The 6951-nt window shown below is 59.4% G+C and overlaps 1 protein-coding gene across 1 annotated transcript in view; it reads right to left on the reverse strand.

Annotated features, from left to right (window-relative positions):
• MOGS (mannosyl-oligosaccharide glucosidase) overlaps positions 1–4087 on the reverse strand; it is a 93222-nt gene extending 89135 nt beyond the window's left edge. The window contains exon 1 of the mRNA XM_063925713.1: positions 3994–4087. The gene's annotated coding sequence lies outside the window, so the exon portion shown is untranslated. The remainder of the gene's footprint in view (positions 1–3993) is intronic.
• Positions 4088–6951: the final 2864 nt, after the last annotated feature.

Consider the following 6951-nt stretch of genomic DNA (forward strand, 5'->3'; position numbering starts at 1 on the left):
GATAAGGGGACAGGAGAGACCGGGGAGTAGGGACAGAGTGCGGGATAAGGGGATAGGAGAGACCGGGGAGCAGGGACAGAGTGCGGGATAAGAGGACAGGAGAGACCGGGGAGCAGACCAGGGACAGAGTGCAGGATAAGAGGACAGGAGAGACCGGGGAGTAGGGACAGAGTGCGGGATAAGGAGACAGGAGAGACCAGGGACAGAGTGCGGGATAAGGGGACAGGAGAGACCGGGGAGCAGGGACAGAGTGCGGGATAAGGAGACAGGAGAGACCGGGGAGCAGACCAGGGACAGAGTGCGGGATAAGGAGACAGGAGAGACCGGGGAGCAGACCAGGGACAGAGTGCGGGATAAGGAGACAGGAGAGACCGGGGAGCAGACCAGGGACAGAGTGCGGGATAAGGAGACAGGAGAGACCGGGGAGCAGACCAGGGACAGAGTGCGGGATAAGAGGACAGGAGAGACCGGGGAGCAGGGACAGAGTGCGGGATAAGGGGACAGGAGAGACCGGGGAGCAGGGACAGAGTGCGGGATAAGGAGACAGGAGAGACCGGGGAGCAGGGACAGAGTGCGGGATAAGGGGACAGGAGAGACCGGGGAGCAGGGACAGAGTGCAGGATAAGGGGACAGGAGAGACCGGGGAGCAGACCAGGGACAGAGTGCGGGATAAGGAGACAGGAGAGACCGGGGAGCAGACCAGGGACAGAGTGCGGGATAAGGAGACAGGAGAGACCGGGGAGCAGACCAGGGACAGAGTGCGGGATAAGAGGACAGGAGAGACCGGGGAGCAGGGACAGAGTGCGGGATAAGGGGACAGGAGAGACCGGGGAGCAGGGACAGAGTGCGGGATAAGGAGACAGGAGAGACCGGGGAGCAGGGACAGAGTGCGGGATAAGGGGACAGGAGAGACCGGGGAGCAGGGACAGAGTGCGGGATAAGGGGACAGGAGAGACCGGGGAGCAGGGAAAGAGTGCGGGATAAGGAGACAGGAGAGACCGGGGAGCAGACCAGGGACAGAGTGCGGGATAAGGGGACAGGAGAGACCGGGGAGCAGGGACAGAGTGCGGGATAAGGGGACAGGAGAGACCGGGGAGCAGACCAGGGACAGAGTGCGGGATAAGGGGACAGGAGAGACCGGGGAGCAGGGACAGAGTGCGGGATAAGGGGACAGGAGAAACCGGGGAGCAGACCAGGGACAGAGTGCGGGATAAGGAGACAGGAGAGACCGGGGAGCAGGGACAGAGTGCGGGATAAGAGGACAGGAGAGACCGTGGAGCAGGGACAGAGTGCGGGATAAGGGGACAGGAGAAACCGGGGAGCAGACCAGGGACAGAGTGCGGGATAAGGAGACAGGAGAGACCGGGGAGCAGGGACAGAGTGCGGGATAAGGAGACACGAGAGACCGGGGAGCAGGGATAGAGTGCGGGATAAGAGGACAGGAGAGACCGGGGAGCAGAGACAGAGTGCGGGATAAGAGGACAGGAGAGACCGGGGAGCAGACCAGGGACAGAGTGCGGGATAAGGGGACAGAGTGGAGGTACTGGGGACAGAGTAAAGGTATTGGGGACAGAGTAGGGGTCATGGGGACAGAGTAGGAGTCATGGGGACAGAGTAGGGGTCATGGGGACAGAGTAGGGGTCATGGGGACAGTGGGCTATGAGAGGGTGATGGAGCAGTAACAGAGAGGAGATATTAGAGACTATAGGCACGGAGTGGGTGATGGGGCTAGGAGAGAGAGGTTACAGGGCTGGGGGTACTGGAGACAGAGAGGAGGTACTGAGGAGGACACAGGGTGGGGGTACAGGGGACGCAAGGTGCAGGGTGGGGGTACAGGGGATGCAGGGTGGGGATTCAGGGGACTGGGTGGGAGTACAGGGGACGCAGGGTGGGGGTACAGGGGACGCAAGGTGGGGGTACAGGGGACGCAAGGTGGGGGTACAGGGGACGCAAGGTGGGGGTACAGGGGACGCAGGGTGGGGGTACAGGGGACGCAGGGTGGGGGTACAGGGGACGCAGGGTGGGGGTACAGGGGACACACAGGGGACGCAGGGTGGGGGTACAGGGGACGCAGGGTGGGGGTACAGGGGACGCAGGGTGGGGGTACAGGGGACGCAGGGTGGGGGTACAGGGGACGCAGGGTGGGGGTACAGGGGACGCAGGGTGGGGGTACTGGGGACGCAGGGTGGGCGTACAGGGGACGCAGGGTGGGCGTACAGGGGACGCAGGGTGGGGGTTCAGGGGACGCAGGGTGGGGGTTCAGGGGACGCAGGGTGGGAGTACAGGGGACGCAGGGTGGGGGTACAGGGGACGCAGGGTGGGGGTACAGGGGACGCAGGGTGGGGGGACAGGGTGGGGGGACAGGGTGGGGGGACAGGGGACGCAGGGTGGGGGGACAGGGGACGCAGGGTGGGGGTACAGGGGACACACAGGGGACGCAGGGTGGGGGTACAGGGGACGCAGGGTGGGGGTACAGGGGACGCAGGGTGGGGGAACAGGGGACGCAGGGTGGGCGTACAGGGGACGCAGGGTGGGCGTACAGGGGACGCAGGGTGGGCGTACAGGGGACGCAGGGTGGGGGTTCAGGGGACGCAGGGTGGGGGTTCAGGGGACGCAGGGTGGGAGTACAGGGGACGCAGGGTGGGCGTACAGGGGACGCAGGGTGGGCGTACAGGGGACGCAGGGTGGGGGTTCAGGGGACGCAGGGTGGGAGTACAGGGGACGCAGGGTGGGGGTACAGGGGACGCAGGGTGGGGGTACAGGGGACGCAGGGTGGGGGTACAGGGGACGCAGGGTGGGGGGACAGGGTGGGGGGGACAGGGTGGGGGGACAGGGGACGCAGGGTGGGGGGACAGGGGACACACAGGGGACGCAGGGTGGGGGTACAGGGGACGCAGGGTGGGGGTACAGGGGACGCAGGGTGGGGGTACAGGGGACGCAGGGTGGGCGTACAGGGGATGCAGGGTGGGAGTACAGGGGACGCAGGGTGGGAGTACAGGGGACGCAGGGTGGAGGTACTGGGGACGCAGGGTGGGGGTACAGGGGACGCAGGGTGGGGGTACAGGGGACGCAGGGTGGGAGTACAGGGGACGCAGGGTGGGTGTACAGGGGACGCAGGGTGGGGGTACTGGGGACGCAGGGTGGGGGTTCAGGGGACGCAGGGTGGGGGTTCAGGGGACGCAGGGTGGGGGTACTGGGGACGCAGGGTGGGGGTTCAGGGGACGCAGGGTGGGAGTACAGGGGACACAAGGTGGGAGTACAGGGATGGGGGTACAGGGGACACAGGGTGGGAGTACAGGGGTCGCAGGGTGGGGGTTCAGGGGACGCAGGGTGGGCGTACAGGGGACGCAGGGTGGGCGTACAGGGGACGCAGGGTGGGAGTACAGGGGACGCAGGGTGGGGGTTCAGGGGACGCAGGGTGGGAGTACAGGGGACGCAGGGTGGGGGTTCAGGGGACGCAGGGTGGGGGTTCAGGGGACGCAGGGTGGGGGTACTGGGGACGCAGGGTGGGCGTACAGGGGACGCAGGGTGGGGGTTCAGGGGACGCAGGGTGGGAGTACAGGGGACGCAGGGTGGGGGTTCAGGGGACGCAGGGTGGGGGTTCAGGGGACGCAGGGTGGGGGTTCAGGGGACGCAGGGTGGGGGTACTGGGGACGCAGGGTGGGCGTACAGGGGACGCAGGGTGGGGGTACTGGGGACGCAGGGTGGGGGTTCAGGGGACGCAGGGTGGGGGTTCAGGGGACGCAGGGTGGGGGTTCAGGGGACGCAGGGTGGGGGTACTGGGGACGCAGGGTGGGCGTACAGGGGACGCAGGGTGGGGGTACTGGGGACGCAGGGTGGGGGTTCAGGGGACGCAGGGAGAAGGTACTGAGGAGAACACAGGGTGGGGGTACGGGCTGTGGGTACAGGGGACACAGGGTGGGTGATGGATCAGGGGCAGCAGAACCGGGGGGGAAGGGGAGTGAGGAACACAGACCCGGGGACCCCACATACCGGCGGAGCTCTGTGATTGGCTGGAGAGCGGGACGCGGAAGTGCTGGGTGACACGTGGATGAAGCGCAGGGAAGCAGCCGCCATCTTGCTCCTCTAATTGGCCGCGACCCGGAAGCTGCTGCTGCCATGTTCAGAAGCAGAGGGGAGGCCATCTTACTACACCCAGCGCATGCGTAGTACAGCCCCCGTAGCCTGTGATAATATCCTGCTGCTGCTGAGCACTGAAATGCCCAGCATGCCCTGTCACATACCTCTCAACATGACCCTCTCCAGGAGGGACACCATGCTCTGCTTCTGTACTTTCTCTTTCTCTATGATTGCCGGCACCTGTGTTGAACAGGTTAATGGAAAGGAAAGGTGTTTCAGCACAGGTGCTGGAAATCATACATTATTAGGGAAGTCCAGGAGCAGAGCATTGTGTCCCTCCTGGAGAGGGTCATGTTGGGAGGTATGCTGTCATATGGCATATAATACCACAAGGCATTACTACTGAAACTAGAGAGATCTCCAGAGTGTCAGCCCTGATGTTATATACAGACACCTACCTACCCAGAGGCCAACTTACCCATCTGCCCCAGGCCGCCAGTTACCCCTTCCCCAGACCCTAATAACCGCCCCGTCACTGGTGATTACACCGATTATCACCGTCAGTTACCCCTTCATGTATCAGGTAATAACCGGCCCCTTCACTGGTAATTACACCGATTATCACCGCCAGTTACCCCTTCATGTATCAGGTAATAACCGGCCCCGTCACTGGTGATTACACCGATTATCACCGCCAGTTACCCCTTCATGTATCAGGTAATAACCGGCCCCGTTACTGGTGATTACACCGATTATCACCACCAGTTACCCCTTCATGTATCAGGTAATAACCGGCCCCGTCACTGGTGATTACACCGATTATCACCACCAGTTACCCCTTCATGTATCAGATAATAACCGGGCCCGTCACTGGTGATTACACCGATTATCACCGCCAGTTACCCCTTCATGTATCAGGTAATAACCGGCCCCGTCACTGGTGATTACACCGATTATCACCGCCAGTTACCCCTTCATGTGTCAGGTAATAACCGGCCCCGTTACTGGTGATTACACCGATTATCACCACCAGTTACCCCTTCATGTGTCAGGTAATAACCGGCCCTGTCACTGGCGATTACACCGATTATCACCGCCAGTTACCCCTTCATGTATCAGGTAATAACCGGCCCCGTTACTGGCGATTACACCGATTATCACCGCCAGTTACCCCTTCATGTATCAGGTAATAACCGTCCCCGTCCCTGGTAATTACACCAATTATCACATGCAGGGGTAACTGGTGGTGATAATCGGTATAATCACCAGTGATGGGGCCGGTTATTACCTGATACATGAAGGGGTAGCTGGCGGTGATAATCGGTGTAATTACCAGTAACGGGGCCGGTTATTATCTGATACATGAAGGGGTAACTGGGGGTGATAATCGGTGTAATTGCCAGTGACGGAGCCGGTTATTACCTGATACATGAAGGGGTAACTGGTGGTGATAATCGGTGTAATCGACGGTGACGGTTATTACCTGATACATGAAGGGGTGATAATCGGTGTACTCAACAGTGACGGGCCGGTTATTACCTGATACATGAAGGGGTTACTGGCGGTGATAATCGGTGTACTCACCCGTGACGGGGCCGGTTATTACCTGATACATAAAGGGGTAACTGGCGGTGATAATCGGTGTAATCACCAGTGACGGGGCCGGTTATTACCAGATACATGAAGGGGTAACTGGTGGTGATAATCAGTATAATCACCAGTGACAAAGCCGGTTATTACCTGATACATGAAGAGGTAACTGGTGGTGATAATCGGTGTAATCACCAGTGACGGGGCCGTTTATTACCTGATACCACCAGTTACCCCTTCATGTATCAGGTAATAACCGGCCCCATCACTGGTGAGTACACCGATTATCACCACCAGTTACCCCTTCATGTATCTGGTAATAACCGCCCAGTCATTGGTGATTACACAGATTATCACCACCAGTTACCCCTTCATTGTATCAGGTAATAACCGGCCCCGTCACTGGTAATTACACAGATTATCACCGCCAGTTACCCCTTCATTGTATCAGGTAATAACCGGCCCCGTCACGGGTGAGTACACCGATTATCACCGCCAGTTACTTCTTCATGTATTGTGTAATAACCGCCCCCATCACTGGCGATTACACAGATTATCACCGCCAGTTACCCCTTTATGTATCAGGTAATAACCGGCCCCGTCACTGGTGAGTACACCGATTATCACCACCAGTTACCCCTTCATGTATCAGGTAATAACCGTCACCGTCGATTACACCGATTATCACCACCAGTTACCCCTTCATGTATCAGGTAATAACCGGCCCCGTCACTGGCAATTACACCGATTATCACCCCCAGTTACCCCTTCATGTATCAGGTAATAACCGTCCCCGTCACTGGTAATTACACTGATTATCACCGCCAGTTACCCCTTCATGTATCAGGTAATAACCGGCCCAGTCACTGGTAATTACACCGATTATCACCGCCAGTTACTCCTTCATGTATCAGGTAATAACCGGCCCCTTCACTGGTGATTATAGCGATTATCACCGCCAGTTACCCCTTCATGTATCAGGTAATAACCGGCCCCTTCACTGGTGATTATAGCGATTATCACCGCCAGTTACCCCTTCATGTATCAGGTAATAACCGGCCCCGTCACTGGTGAGTACACCGAATATCACCGCCAGTTACCCCTTCATGTATCTGGTAATAACCGCCCAGTCATTGGTAATTACACAGATTATCACCACCAGTTACCCCTTCATTGTATCAGGTGATAACCGGCCCCGTCACGGGTGAGTACACCGATTATCACCGCCAGTTACCCCTTCATGTATCAGGTAATAACCGTCACCATCGATTACACCGATTA

Source organism: Pseudophryne corroboree, chromosome 1 (genome assembly GCF_028390025.1).
Source record: "Pseudophryne corroboree isolate aPseCor3 chromosome 1, aPseCor3.hap2, whole genome shotgun sequence".
In the NCBI taxonomy this organism is placed as follows: Eukaryota; Metazoa; Chordata; class Amphibia; order Anura; family Myobatrachidae; genus Pseudophryne; species Pseudophryne corroboree.